The sequence below is a fragment of the Phyllobates terribilis genome, unplaced genomic scaffold (assembly GCF_046119375.1).
Source record: "Phyllobates terribilis strain yellow unplaced genomic scaffold, ASM4611937v1 Scaffold_3__8_contigs__length_932513732, whole genome shotgun sequence".
In the NCBI taxonomy this organism is placed as follows: Eukaryota; Metazoa; Chordata; class Amphibia; order Anura; family Dendrobatidae; genus Phyllobates; species Phyllobates terribilis.
Genome location: NW_027362763.1, coordinates 6,938,973 through 6,951,998, shown reverse-complemented (window position 1 = coordinate 6,951,998; position 13,026 = coordinate 6,938,973). Strand labels below are relative to the sequence as shown.

The following is a 13,026-nucleotide window of genomic DNA, read 5'->3' as shown; positions in this document are numbered from 1 at the left end:
GAATCTTACATGTGCTTTTCCACAAAATACCAGTGGTGCACGTAGTGAATCTCACAGTTCCAACTTGCCAACCGTGGGACCGTCAAGTGTTCAGCACTCAAACCGTAACAGAACCACAGTATCTGCTGGTAACATCAATTTTGCGGAATCATTTCACCACTTTTTTAGCCCATCCTTTGCAAGGCCACAGGAGACAAGAAGTCTGACACATAGTCAACGCCTAGAGACGATGGTACAGGAGTATCTCCAAGTAAACATTGAAGCCACGACTGTGTCACTGGACCCTTGCTCTTTTTGGGCTTCCAATCTGGATAAATGGCCGGAGCTAGCCACTTACGCCTTGGAGATCTTGTCATTCCCCGCAGCCAGCGTTCTGTCTGAACGTGTGTTCAGCGCTGCTGGTGGTGTGCTGACAGATAAGCGCACGCGGCTCTCCACTGATAATGTAGACAGACTCACGTTCATAAAGATGAACAAATCATGGATCCGAAACGACTTTTCTACCCCTGTGTCATCCTGGGGAGAGTAAAAGCTTGATGATTGGTTAAAATCACCCTACCAACCGTTTTAAGCTTTCAAGTTACTAATCATGTTTATCTGTATCTTGACTGGAAAATAATTTGGGCTTTGTAGCAGTGTGCAGCACTGATCCTATTAGGCCATCTATAATAAGCTTCACCAGATTTAAAATTAAAAATAATTTTTAGCTGCATCTAGCCCGGAAAATAATTTTGGGGCTCCGAGATGCGCAAGACACATAAGTGCCTTCTTGCTGCACTACCTGCAGCATGACCCTCATATTGTCAGAATTCGAAGTAATCATGACTACTGGGTTGCCACACTCTTAGATCCCCCAAACTTTTCGATCAACCTTTTCATTTTAATAAAGACCAAAAAAATGGTCATTTTTGAAATTATAAGCATTAGCAGGTTGTTAGAAACTGAAATCAAACAGTTTTCAACTCAAAACTTTATTCTAGGTGATGTTACATTTTCACATAGGACCCCTTGTTCGAAAGGAGCTTCTGAACTCTCTCGTCCATTGAATTTGTCAGGTTTTGGATGGTTTCTGCTTCAATTGTTTTGCATGAGGACAGAATACCCTCCCAGAGCTGTTGCTTAGATGTGAACTGCCTCCCGCCATCATAGACACTCCTTTTAATGATGCTCCAAAGGTTCTGAATGGGGTAGAGGTCAGGGGAGCATGGGGGTCACACCATAAGTTTGTCCCCTTTTATGCCCATATCAGCCAGAGATGCAGATGTTTTATGTGCAGCATGAGATGGTGTATTATCATGCAGAAAAATGATCTTGCTGTGAAATACACGGTTCTTCTTCTTGAACCATGGCAGGAAGTGCTGTTTGAGAAAATCCACATACATTATGGAGTTCATCTTTAGCGCCTTCAGGGATCCTAAAGGGGCCGACAATCTCTCTCCCCATGATTCCAGCACAAAACATTACTCCACCTCCTCCTTGTTGGCGCTGTAGCCGTGTTTGCGTGGGGTGTCCATCAACCAGCCATCCTCCACTCCATTCATCTGGACCATCGAGCGCTGCACGGCACTCATCCGTGAACAAAACAGTTTTGAAATCAGTCTTCATGTAATGTTTGGCCCACTGGAGCCGTTTCTGCTTGTGTGAAGTGGATAGAGGAGGTCGACAGGATGGCGTATGCACAGCTGCAAACCTCTGAAGGACCCTGCATCTTGTTGTTCGGGGGACGTTGGAGGCACAAGCAGCTTCAAAAACTTGTCTGCTGCTATGACAAGGCTTTTTTGCCGCTGCTCTTTCAACCTGACGTAATTGCCTGTAGGAAAGAGTCCTCAATTTGCCCTTATCAGCACGCACACGTGTGTACTGTGAATCAGCTACATACTTCTTGATTGCCAAGACACTTCATCCTGATCATCGCACAATGTTGATTGTAGTCATGCCTTGACCTAAACACTCCACAATTTGTTGCTTCTCAGCAGCCGACACATCCTTTTTCTTTCCCATTTTGGCAGAAAATGTAGGCTGCTTAATAATGTGAGAGAGCCTTCTTAAGTAGTCTTGCCTTTCATTGGACACACCTGCCAAACTAATTAGCACAGGTGTCTGCAATTGCTTACAGTGATATAAAGAGCCCTGACACACATCACCATCAATGAGTTTAACTGACAAACAAACAAATTCTTCCCTTATCACTCCTAAACACTTTTTGCATAATAATTTGGAACGCGGTATACATGTGCTTTTCCACAAAACACCAGTGGTTCACGTAGTGAATCTTACAGTTCTAACTTGCCAACCGTGGTCTGTATGGAATTGTTCAATAAAGGGCCCAAAATTAAGATAACATAGATGGGAGAGGTCTCTATGAATAGGAATTCCTAAGTATTTGATACCCTGTGAGGGCCAGGCAAAGGGAAAGTTGGACTGGATGGAATCCTATATGGATTTAGGGAGGGAGACATCGAGGGCCTCAGACTTCGCTGCATTGATTTTAAAATTTTACCATGTAACAAAGTGATCTATTTCAGCCATAACAGCAGGGATGGATCTATGTGATTGAGTGATATATACTAGGACATCATCAGCAAATAGAGAGCACTTGTACTCGGTGCCTCCCACCTCAATCCACCTAATATTGGGGTTATGGCGAATTGATGAGAGCAGGTGCTCCGTCACTAGGATGTATAAGAGAGGGGACAGAGGACATCCCTGCCTTGTACCATTGGTGATTGTGAAAGGTGATGAAAATGTTCTGACGCACCCCCTGGGCCTTGGGACACCCGGAGCCGGACCCTTTTTGGTGGATGCTGGTGGTTCTAGTCTTCGTGGCGGCGATCCGGTTCCGTGGCTCAGGGCGGTCAAACCAGTGGCGGAACTATTTATGTGGTTTTGATGTTTAAATGTCCGACTACGCCACCCGTGGATTGCGGTCAGAGTGAACCGCCGCTACAGGGCAGACCGCTAAGGCTGGTGTTGTGGGTGCAGCAGAGCGTAGCATAACTCCCCACGGGAGGAGTATAGCCTCAGGGCAGTGTATGCGGAGGATGGGGGTGATGGTGCAGGGCAGCAGCAGTAACGACACGGAGTCAGTGATGCAGTTCAGGGCCTTTACTCACAGTTCTTATTATCCAGACCACGTCTGCAGGTAACGGCTGCCCACGTCGTACTGTGCTCACCAGGTGAGGGGCTCAGACAACTCCCAGATAACTTTGGAGCGCTTCACAGGACCCCCTTTGTGTGTCCTTTGTCTGGCCTTTCTTACCAACACTTCTGTCCGGCTGCCTCGGGCCTCCTCTTGGTAAACTTGGCGCCAGTTTCCCTGACCCTATGTGGTGCCTTCCTAGCGGGTGGAGCAAGGGGCTGCGCCACATAAAATGTCAGAGCCTCCGGTTTCTAGCTGAGGGTCGTTTCCTGCCTCCACTAGTTCGGGGACCGGTCTCCCCCTTTGGCCTGACCCCTCCACGCAGGTGGATTCGGGCGTGCGGTGGCGACTCGCCCGTCCGCACCCCTGGGATCCCTTCATTCCTCGTTCCTGGAGCCCTCTCCGCTCCTCTTCCTTCCTTCTGCCTCTTGCAGGCCTGGGCCTCTGTTACTAGGCCTGCCTCCGGAGCAGAGCTCATGCAGAGCCCCTGCTCCCTGCCACTTCTGCTCAGACTTCTCTGCACTGAACTAAGATGGTGCCCACCTTTTATACTCCCTTCTCAATGCACCCAGGAACTGCTTCCTCCCTGCTCCTGCACTACAGGGTTCCCCTTCCTCAGTGTTCCCTCCCCCCACTCCAGCCAGGGACAGGGACTGTCGTGCCCATCTCAGGGGCATATTGGTCGCCCTGCCCCACGGCAATGTGGTGTAATGCATGCAGGTGTCGGGTCCTGATCCACAATCCATCCTTATCTGAGAGTGAGATATCACACCTCTGGGTGAGGTGCAATACGTCTGTAGCAACCGAGCCCTCGGTGCTACAGTTCCATTTATCTTCAGCCTAGGTGACGTATTGTGATACAGGGCCGTGATTTTGGCTATAAAAGGGTCCCCTAGACCCCTACCCCAAGCTTTTTAAGAGAATCATATATGGCGTGCCAGGAGACTCTATGGAATGCTTTCTCAGCATCCAACGAGAGTATCTACTTACAAATTTTTAACTGCATCTAGCCCAGGAAATACTTTGTGCCTAGTAGCAGTGTCTGCTAGTCAGCGGATTATCCCGGCTGTTAAGCAAGCTACACCACCTGTAGTTTGGACACTTAATTTTTTCAAAGGAAATGCTTCGGGACCACGGGATACTCAGTGAAGAGCATCAGGAGGCACCCCAAGGCATAGGGGCTGGGACTGGCACTAGGATGCCTTGCGGTGGACAGCCGAGCTCGATCATTATAAAAGCTTTTTAACTGCAGCAGCTTTAGTGGACGCTACTGGAGCTGGAATTACGCGGCTGCTGGCATGAGACTTGCCCTAAAATAGATCCTTGTAAATGGATTTAAAGTGTATTCATTCAAATTAGAGGGACAATTTAAATTAAAAAGCTTAGAGCTGCCTCCACCACAGGGGGGCTCTCTCGACCCACCAGCGGACAGGCACCAGTATTGGGAGAGGGGGGCTGGCCGTCAGGGTTCACCGCGGCTCTGGCACAAACCCGGCGACACGGAGGTGGCACGGGCAGGAGCGGACTGGCCGTCTCGGCTTCTCACTTTTTGGATTTTAGAAGGGCATGACATGCCTATATCTGTGTCTCCCCCTCCTTTTACTCCTCCACCTCTTTTCTTTTCGCATGACTATATGTACTTGTCACTTTTCCATGTGTTAGTTGTGTCTTCTGAGCAGTTTGTCAGCTTTTGGACACCTTTGAAGGTGTTTTCTATGTGTTTCTATGTGTTTTTGTTTGCCTGCCATTGGTTTTAACGGTGTTCGAAGGTGTTCGACGAACAGTTCGGCAAACACACGGGTGTTCGACGAACCGAACCGAACTCGAACACTACGGGGGTGGCTCAACACTAGTGCTGGGCCCATAACCCAGAGGTCGATGGATCGAAACCATCCTCTGCTAAGTTATTGCTTTTTTTTTATAGAATTCACCTTTACATTTTGCCAAAATGCTTCAGTCAAAGCAAGCGCGTTTCGGCTAAAAGAATAAAAATGAGCTCAAAAAATAAAAATGAGCTCAAAAATTAAACCAAACTAAAAAAGTCTAAAGCTTCTGCATGGGATTGTGCTACATTACAACTTCCTTCTACAAACTATTTAGGTTTATTTCACTCCCTTCAATTTGGTTTTCCATATACGTAGAAAAGGTTTGCTAGAAAGTTGCTTGCCCATATTTGTAAGCCAACATTCACCTTATGAATTCCACTTATGGTCTTCAACTTTGGCAAAAAGTAATCCGCACTTAAAAAAAAAAAAAAAAAACGAAAGAGGATGCAATGGCACGTGTCACAGCATATGAAAATTGTTATGTGTTGTGGCAAGAAACTAAAAACGAGGTCATCAGGCATGGGGGATTAGCTCAAGTGGTAGAGCGCTCGCTTAGCATGCGAGAGGTAGCGGGATCGATGCCCGCATTCTCCAAATTTATCATTTATTGTTTTTTTCAGTTGGTAGAGCGATGATTCTTTTGCAAACTGCTCATGGCTCCCACAGCTAGACCTAGGAGGCTTTCCTCCATAGGCCAAACAAGCCTTCGATAGCTCAGCTGGTAGAGCGGAGGACTGTAGTTGTAAATTAGCAATCCTTAGGTCGCTGGTTCAATTCCGGCTCGAAGGACATTTTCTTCGTCCTATCTTATGTTTTGTACCTACTGGCAAACACACCAGTGCTATGCTCCTTCTGTACGACTATAAAAAAAATATAGTCCAGGAAACTTTCCTCCGTTGCACCTTGGGTTTTCAAAACGTAGGTGGCAGCAACATAGCCTTTACTTGCGGGACCTGCTGTGGGCCAAAGAGGAACGTTCTTCAACCGTAGCATGATACCCAAGCAAAAGACACCAACATCCCTGGGTGGGCTTGAACCACCAACCTTTCGGTTAACAGCCGAACGCGCTAACCGATTGCGCCACAGAGACACAAGCCTCTACTTGATTTTCTGACAGCCTCAGCCAGGTCAAACACAATTTACGCAGATGATTTGCAAGAATAACATGATAAAAGAAAGCTATAGAAACAAAGAAACAATTGCAGAACCCTAGGAATACTCTAATAGCCCACAAATAAGCTCTTACTGATGAATTCCATCGCATGGACCTGAAGTCAGACAGTAATTAGGTTCTCCTCTTATCACCTGTAACCAGCAGCAGAGTGGCGCAGCGGAAGCGTGCTGGGCCCATAACCCAGAGGTCGATGGATCGAAACCATCCTCTGCTAAGTTATTGCTTTTTTTTATAGAATTCACCTTTACATTTTGCCAAAATGCTTCAGTCAAAGCAAGCGCGTTTCGGCTAAAAGAATAAAAATGAGCTCAAAAAATAAAAATGAGCTCAAAAATTAAACCAAACTAAAAAAGTCTAAAGCTTCTGCATGGGATTGTGCTACATTACAACTTCCTTCTACAAACTATTTAGGTTTATTTCACTCCCTTCAATTTGGTTTTCCATATACGTAGAAAAGGTTTGCTAGAAAGTTGCTTGCCCATATTTGTAAGCCAACATTCACCTTATGAATTCCACTTATGGTCTTCAACTTTGGCAAAAAGTAATCCGCACTTAAAAAAAAAAAAAAAAAAAAAAAAAAAAACGAAAGAGGATGCAATGGCACGTGTCACAGCATATGAAAATTGTTATGTGTTGTGGCAAGAAACTAAAAACGAGGTCATCAAGCATGGGGGATTAGCTCAAGTGGTAGAGCGCTCGCTTAGCATGCGAGAGGTAGCGGGATCGATGCCCGCATTCTCCAAATTTATCATTTATTGTTTTTTTCAGTTGGTAGAGCGATGATTCTTTTGCAAACTGCTCATGGCTCCCACAGCTAGACCTAGGAGGCTTTCCTCCATAGGCCAAACAAGCCTTCGATAGCTCAGCTGGTAGAGCGGAGGACTGTAGTTGTAAATTAGCAATCCTTAGGTTGCTGGTTCAATTCCGGCTCGAAGGACATTTTCTTCGTCCTATCTTATGTTTTGTACCTACTGGCAAACACACCACTGCTATGCTCCTTCTGTACGACTATAAAAAAAATCTAGTCCAGGAAACTTTCCTCCGTTGCACCTTGGGTTTTCAAAACGTAGGTGGCAGCAACATAGCCTTTACTTGCGGGACCTGCTGTGGGCCAAAGAGGAACGTTCTTCAACCGTAGCATGATACCCAAGCAAAAGACACCAACGTCCCTGGGTGGGCTTGAACCACCAACCTTTCGGTTAACAGCCGAACGCGCTAACCGATTGCGCCACAGAGACACAAGCCTCTACTTGATTTTCTGACAGCCTCAGCCAGGTCAAACACAATTTACGCAGATGATTTGCAAGAATAACATGATAAAAGAAAGCTATAGAAACAAAGAAACAATTGCAGAACCCTAGGAATACTCTAATAGCCCACAAATAAGCTCTTACTGATGAATTCCATCGCATGGACCTGAAGTCAGACAGTAATTAGGTTCTCCTCTTATCACCTGTAACCAGCAGCAGAGTGGCGCAGCGGAAGCGTGCTGGGCCCATAACCCAGAGGTCGATGGATCGAAACCATCCTCTGCTAAGTTATTGCTTTTTTTTATAGAATTCACCTTTACATTTTGCCAAAATGCTTCAGTCAAAGCAAGCGCGTTTCGGCTAAAAGAATAAAAATGAGCTCAAAAAATAAAAATGAGCTCAAAAATTAAACCAAACTAAAAAAGTCTAAAGCTTCTGCATGGGATTGTGCTACATTACAACTTCCTTCTACAAACTATTTAGGTTTATTTCACTCCCTTCAATTTGGTTTTCCATATACGTAGAAAAGGTTTGCTAGAAAGTTGCTTGCCCACATTTGTAAGCCAACATTCACCTTATGAATTCCACTTATGGTCTTCAACTTTGGCAAAAAGTAATCCGCACTTAAAAAAAAAAAAAAAAAAAAAAAAAAAAACGAAAGAGGATGCAATGGCACGTGTCACAGCATATGAAAATTGTTATGTGTTGTGGCAAGAAACTAAAAACGAGGTCATCAGGCATGGGGGATTAGCTCAAGTGGTAGAGCGCTCGCTTAGCATGCGAGAGGTAGCGGGATCGATGCCCGCATTCTCCAAATTTATCATTTATTGTTTTTTTCAGTTGGTAGAGCGATGATTCTTTTGCAAACTGCTCATGGCTCCCACAGCTAGACCTAGGAGGCTTTCCTCCATAGGCCAAACAAGCCTTCGATAGCTCAGCTGGTAGAGCGGAGGACTGTAGTTGTAAATTAGCAATCCTTAGGTCGCTGGTTCAATTCCGGCTCGAAGGACATTTTCTTCGTCCTATCTTATGTTTTGTACCTACTGGCAAACACACCAGTGCTATGCTCCTTCTGTACGACTATAAAAAAAATCTAGTCCAGGAAACTTTCCTCCGTTGCACCTTGGGTTTTCAAAACGTAGGTGGCAGCAACATAGCCTTTACTTGCGGGACCTGCTGTGGGCCAAAGAGGAACGTTCTTCAACCGTAGCATGATACCCAAGCAAAAGACAACAACGTCCCTGGGTGGGCTTGAACCACCAACCTTTCGGTTAACAGCCGAACGCGCTAACCGATTGCGCTACAGAGACACAAGCCTCTACTTGATTTTCTGACAGCCTCAGCCAGGTCAAACACAATTTACGCAGATGATTTGCAAGAATAACATGATAAAAGAAAGCTATAGAAACAAAGAAACAATTGCAGAACCCTAGGAATACTCTAATAGCCCACAAATAAGCTCTTACTGATGAATACCATCGCATGGACCTGAAGTCAGACAGTAATTAGGTTCTCCTCTTATCACCTGTAACCAGCAGCAGAGTGGCGCAGCGGAAGCGTGCTGGGCCCATAACCCAGAGGTCGATGGATCGAAACCATCCTCTGCTAAGTTATTGCTTTTTTTTATAGAATTCACCTTTACATTTTGCCAAAATGCTTCAGTCAAAGCAAGCGCGTTTCGGCTAAAAGAATAAAAATGAGCTCAAAAAATAAAAATGAGCTCAAAAATTAAACCAAACTAAAAAAGTCTAAAGCTTCTGCATGGGATTGTGCTACATTACAACTTCCTTCTACAAACTATTTAGGTTTATTTCACTCCCTTCAATTTGGTTTTCCATATACGTAGAAAAGGTTTGCTAGAAAGTTGCTTGCCCATATTTGTAAGCCAACATTCACCTTATGAATTCCACTTATGGTCTTCAACTTTGGCAAAAAGTAATCCGCACTTAAAAAAAAAAAAAAAAAAAAAAAAAAAAACGAAAGAGGATGCAATGGCACGTGTCACAGCATATGAAAATTGTTATGTGTTGTGGCAAGAAACTAAAAACAAGGTCATCAAGCATGGGGGATTAGCTCAAGTGGTAGAGCGCTCGCTTAGCATGCGAGAGGTAGCGGGATCGATGCCCGCATTCTCCAAATTTATCATTTATTGTTTTTTTCAGTTGGTAGAGCGATGATTCTTTTGCAAACTGCTCATGGCTCCCACAGCTAGACCTAGGAGGCTTTCCTCCATAGGCCAAACAAGCCTTCGATAGCTCAGCTGGTAGAGCGGAGGACTGTAGTTGTAAATTAGCAATCCTTAGGTTGCTGGTTCAATTCCGGCTCGAAGGACATTTTCTTCGTCCTATCTTATGTTTTGTACCTACTGGCAAACACACCAGTGCTATGCTCCTTCTGTACGACTATAAAAAAAATCTAGTCCAGGAAACTTTCCTCCGTTGCACCTTGGGTTTTCAAAACGTAGGTGGCAGCAACATAGCCTTTACTTGCGGGACCTGCTGTGGGCCAAAGAGGAACGTTCTTCAACCGTAGCATGATACCCAAGCAAAAGACAACAACGTCCCTGGGTGGGCTTGAACCACCAACCTTTCGGTTAACAGCCGAACGCGCTAACCGATTGCGCTACAGAGACACAAGCCTCTACTTGATTTTCTGACAGCCTCAGCCAGGTCAAACACAATTTACGCAGATGATTTGCAAGAATAACATGATAAAAGAAAGCTATAGAAACAAAGAAACAATTGCAGAACCCTAGGAATACTCTAATAGCCCACAAATAAGCTCTTACTGATGAATACCATCGCATGGACCTGAAGTCAGACAGTAATTAGGTTCTCCTCTTATCACCTGTAACCAGCAGCAGAGTGGCGCAGCGGAAGCGTGCTGGGCCCATAACCCAGAGGTCGATGGATCGAAACCATCCTCTGCTAAGTTATTGCTTTTTTTTATAGAATTCACCTTTACATTTTGCCAAAATGCTTCAGTCAAAGCAAGCGCGTTTCGGCTAAAAGAATAAAAATGAGCTCAAAAAATAAAAATGAGCTCAAAAATTAAACCAAACTAAAAAAGTCTAAAGCTTCTGCATGGGATTGTGCTACATTACAACTTCCTTCTACAAACTATTTAGGTTTATTTCACTCCCTTCAATTTGGTTTTCCATATACGTAGAAAAGGTTTGCTAGAAAGTTGCTTGCCCATATTTGTAAGCCAACATTCACCTTATGAATTCCACTTATGGTCTTCAACTTTGGCAAAAAGTAATCCGCACTTAAAAAAAAAAAAAAAAAAAAAAAAAAAAACGAAAGAGGATGCAATGGCACGTGTCACAGCATATGAAAATTGTTATGTGTTGTGGCAAGAAACTAAAAACGAGGTCATCAGGCATGGGGGATTAGCTCAAGTGGTAGAGCGCTCGCTTAGCATGCGAGAGGTAGCGGGATCGATGCCCGCATTCTCCAAATTTATCATTTATTGTTTTTTTCAGTTGGTAGAGCGATGATTCTTTTGCAAACTGCTCATGGCTCCCACAGCTAGACCTAGGAGGCTTTCCTCCATAGGCCAAACAAGCCTTCGATAGCTCAGCTGGTAGAGCGGAGGACTGTAGTTGTAAATTAGCAATCCTTAGGTCGCTGGTTCAATTCCGGCTCGAAGGACATTTTCTTCGTCCTATCTTATGTTTTGTACCTACTGGCAAACACACCAGTGCTATGCTCCTTCTGTACGACTATAAAAAAAATCTAGTCTAGGAAACTTTCCTCCGTTGCACCTTGGGTTTTCAAAACGTAGGTGGCAGCAACATAGCCTTTACTTGCGGGACCTGCTGTGGGCCAAAGAGGAACGTTCTTCAACCGTAGCATGATACCCAAGCAAAAGACAACAACGTCCCTGGGTGGGCTTGAACCACCAACCTTTCGGTTAACAGCCGAACGCGCTAACCGATTGCGCTACAGAGACACAAGCCTCTACTTGATTTTCTGACAGCCTCAGCCAGGTCAAACACAATTTACGCAGATGATTTGCAAGAATAACATGATAAAAGAAAGCTATAGAAACAAAGAAACAATTGCAGAACCCTAGGAATACTCTAATAGCCCACAAATAAGCTCTTACTGATGAATACCATCGCATGGACCTGAAGTCAGACAGTAATTAGGTTCTCCTCTTATCACCTGTAACCAGCAGCAGAGTGGCGCAGCGGAAGCGTGCTGGGCCCATAACCCAGAGGTCGATGGATCGAAACCATCCTCTGCTAAGTTATTGCTTTTTTTTATAGAATTCACCTTTACATTTTGCCAAAATGCTTCAGTCAAAGCAAGCGCGTTTCGGCTAAAAGAATAAAAATGAGCTCAAAAAATAAAAATGAGCTCAAAAATTAAACCAAACTAAAAAAGTCTAAAGCTTCTGCATGGGATTGTGCTACATTACAACTTCCTTCTACAAACTATTTAGGTTTATTTCACTCCCTTCAATTTGGTTTTCCATATACGTAGAAAAGGTTTGCTAGAAAGTTGCTTGCCCATATTTGTAAGCCAACATTCACCTTATGAATTCCACTTATGGTCTTCAACTTTGGCAAAAAGTAATCCGCACTTAAAAAAAAAAAAAAAAAAAAAAAAAAAAACGAAAGAGGATGCAATGGCACGTGTCACAGCATATGAAAATTGTTATGTGTTGTGGCAAGAAACTAAAAACGAGGTCATCAGGCATGGGGGATTAGCTCAAGTGGTAGAGCGCTCGCTTAGCATGCGAGAGGTAGCGGGATCGATGCCCGCATTCTCCAAATTTATCATTTATTGTTTTTTTCAGTTGGTAGAGCGATGATTCTTTTGCAAACTGCTCATGGCTCCCACAGCTAGACCTAGGAGGCTTTCCTCCATAGGCCAAACAAGCCTTCGATAGCTCAGCTGGTAGAGCGGAGGACTGTAGTTGTAAATTAGCAATCCTTAGGTTGCTGGTTCAATTCCGGCTCGAAGGACATTTTCTTCGTCCTATCTTATGTTTTGTACCTACTGGCAAACACACCACTGCTATGCTCCTTCTGTACGACTATAAAAAAAATCTAGTCCAGGAAACTTTCCTCCGTTGCACCTTGGGTTTTCAAAACGTAGGTGGCAGCAACATAGCCTTTACTTGCGGGACCTGCTGTGGGCCAAAGAGGAACGTTCTTCAACCGTAGCATGATACCCAAGCAAAAGACACCAACGTCCCTGGGTGGGCTTGAACCACCAACCTTTCGGTTAACAGCCGAACGCGCTAACCGATTGCGCCACAGAGACACAAGCCTCTACTTGATTTTCTGACAGCCTCAGCCAGGTCAAACACAATTTACGCAGATGATTTGCAAGAATAACATGATAAAAGAAAGCTATAGAAACAAAGAAACAATTGCAGAACCCTAGGAATACTCTAATAGCCCACAAATAAGCTCTTACTGATGAATTCCATCGCATGGACCTGAAGTCAGACAGTAATTAGGTTCTCCTCTTATCACCTGTAACCAGCAGCAGAGTGGCGCAGCGGAAGCGTGCTGGGCCCATAACCCAGAGGTCGATGGATCGAAACCATCCTCTGCTAAGTTATTGCTTTTTTTTATAGAATTCACCTTTACATTTTGCCAAAATGCTTCAGTCAAAGCAA

At 44.6% G+C, this 13,026-nt stretch overlaps 18 non-coding genes across 18 annotated transcripts; 12 read left to right on the top strand and 6 right to left on the bottom strand.

The window, feature by feature from the left end:
* Positions 1–5,486: 5,486 nt before the first annotated feature.
* TRNAA-AGC (transfer RNA alanine (anticodon AGC)) lies at positions 5,487–5,559 on the top strand. The gene has a single exon. It is a non-coding gene; the product is annotated as a tRNA-Ala (tRNA).
* Positions 5,560–5,668: 109 nt separating this feature from the next.
* On the top strand, positions 5,669–5,754 carry TRNAY-GUA (transfer RNA tyrosine (anticodon GUA)). The gene is given in 2 exon segments: positions 5,669–5,705; positions 5,719–5,754. It is a non-coding gene; the product is annotated as a tRNA-Tyr (tRNA).
* Positions 5,755–5,981: 227 nt separating this feature from the next.
* On the bottom strand, positions 5,982–6,055 carry TRNAN-GUU (transfer RNA asparagine (anticodon GUU)). The gene has a single exon. It is a non-coding gene; the product is annotated as a tRNA-Asn (tRNA).
* Positions 6,056–6,808: 753 nt separating this feature from the next.
* TRNAA-AGC (transfer RNA alanine (anticodon AGC)) lies at positions 6,809–6,881 on the top strand. Its single transcript has one exon. It is a non-coding gene; the product is annotated as a tRNA-Ala (tRNA).
* A 109-nt stretch (positions 6,882–6,990) lies between these two features.
* On the top strand, positions 6,991–7,076 carry TRNAY-GUA (transfer RNA tyrosine (anticodon GUA)). The gene is given in 2 exon segments: positions 6,991–7,027; positions 7,041–7,076. It is a non-coding gene; the product is annotated as a tRNA-Tyr (tRNA).
* A 227-nt stretch (positions 7,077–7,303) lies between these two features.
* Positions 7,304–7,377, bottom strand: TRNAN-GUU (transfer RNA asparagine (anticodon GUU)). The gene has a single exon. It is a non-coding gene; the product is annotated as a tRNA-Asn (tRNA).
* Positions 7,378–8,130: 753 nt separating this feature from the next.
* Positions 8,131–8,203, top strand: TRNAA-AGC (transfer RNA alanine (anticodon AGC)). Its single transcript has one exon. It is a non-coding gene; the product is annotated as a tRNA-Ala (tRNA).
* A 109-nt stretch (positions 8,204–8,312) lies between these two features.
* TRNAY-GUA (transfer RNA tyrosine (anticodon GUA)) lies at positions 8,313–8,398 on the top strand. The gene is given in 2 exon segments: positions 8,313–8,349; positions 8,363–8,398. It is a non-coding gene; the product is annotated as a tRNA-Tyr (tRNA).
* A 227-nt stretch (positions 8,399–8,625) lies between these two features.
* On the bottom strand, positions 8,626–8,699 carry TRNAN-GUU (transfer RNA asparagine (anticodon GUU)). Its single transcript has one exon. It is a non-coding gene; the product is annotated as a tRNA-Asn (tRNA).
* Positions 8,700–9,452: 753 nt separating this feature from the next.
* On the top strand, positions 9,453–9,525 carry TRNAA-AGC (transfer RNA alanine (anticodon AGC)). The gene has a single exon. It is a non-coding gene; the product is annotated as a tRNA-Ala (tRNA).
* A 109-nt stretch (positions 9,526–9,634) lies between these two features.
* Positions 9,635–9,720, top strand: TRNAY-GUA (transfer RNA tyrosine (anticodon GUA)). Its single transcript is given in 2 exon segments — positions 9,635–9,671; positions 9,685–9,720. It is a non-coding gene; the product is annotated as a tRNA-Tyr (tRNA).
* Positions 9,721–9,947: 227 nt separating this feature from the next.
* On the bottom strand, positions 9,948–10,021 carry TRNAN-GUU (transfer RNA asparagine (anticodon GUU)). The gene has a single exon. It is a non-coding gene; the product is annotated as a tRNA-Asn (tRNA).
* A 753-nt stretch (positions 10,022–10,774) lies between these two features.
* Positions 10,775–10,847, top strand: TRNAA-AGC (transfer RNA alanine (anticodon AGC)). The gene has a single exon. It is a non-coding gene; the product is annotated as a tRNA-Ala (tRNA).
* A 109-nt stretch (positions 10,848–10,956) lies between these two features.
* Positions 10,957–11,042, top strand: TRNAY-GUA (transfer RNA tyrosine (anticodon GUA)). The gene is given in 2 exon segments: positions 10,957–10,993; positions 11,007–11,042. It is a non-coding gene; the product is annotated as a tRNA-Tyr (tRNA).
* Positions 11,043–11,269: 227 nt separating this feature from the next.
* On the bottom strand, positions 11,270–11,343 carry TRNAN-GUU (transfer RNA asparagine (anticodon GUU)). The gene has a single exon. It is a non-coding gene; the product is annotated as a tRNA-Asn (tRNA).
* Positions 11,344–12,096: 753 nt separating this feature from the next.
* TRNAA-AGC (transfer RNA alanine (anticodon AGC)) lies at positions 12,097–12,169 on the top strand. The gene has a single exon. It is a non-coding gene; the product is annotated as a tRNA-Ala (tRNA).
* A 109-nt stretch (positions 12,170–12,278) lies between these two features.
* On the top strand, positions 12,279–12,364 carry TRNAY-GUA (transfer RNA tyrosine (anticodon GUA)). The gene is given in 2 exon segments: positions 12,279–12,315; positions 12,329–12,364. It is a non-coding gene; the product is annotated as a tRNA-Tyr (tRNA).
* Positions 12,365–12,591: 227 nt separating this feature from the next.
* Positions 12,592–12,665, bottom strand: TRNAN-GUU (transfer RNA asparagine (anticodon GUU)). Its single transcript has one exon. It is a non-coding gene; the product is annotated as a tRNA-Asn (tRNA).
* Positions 12,666–13,026: the final 361 nt, after the last annotated feature.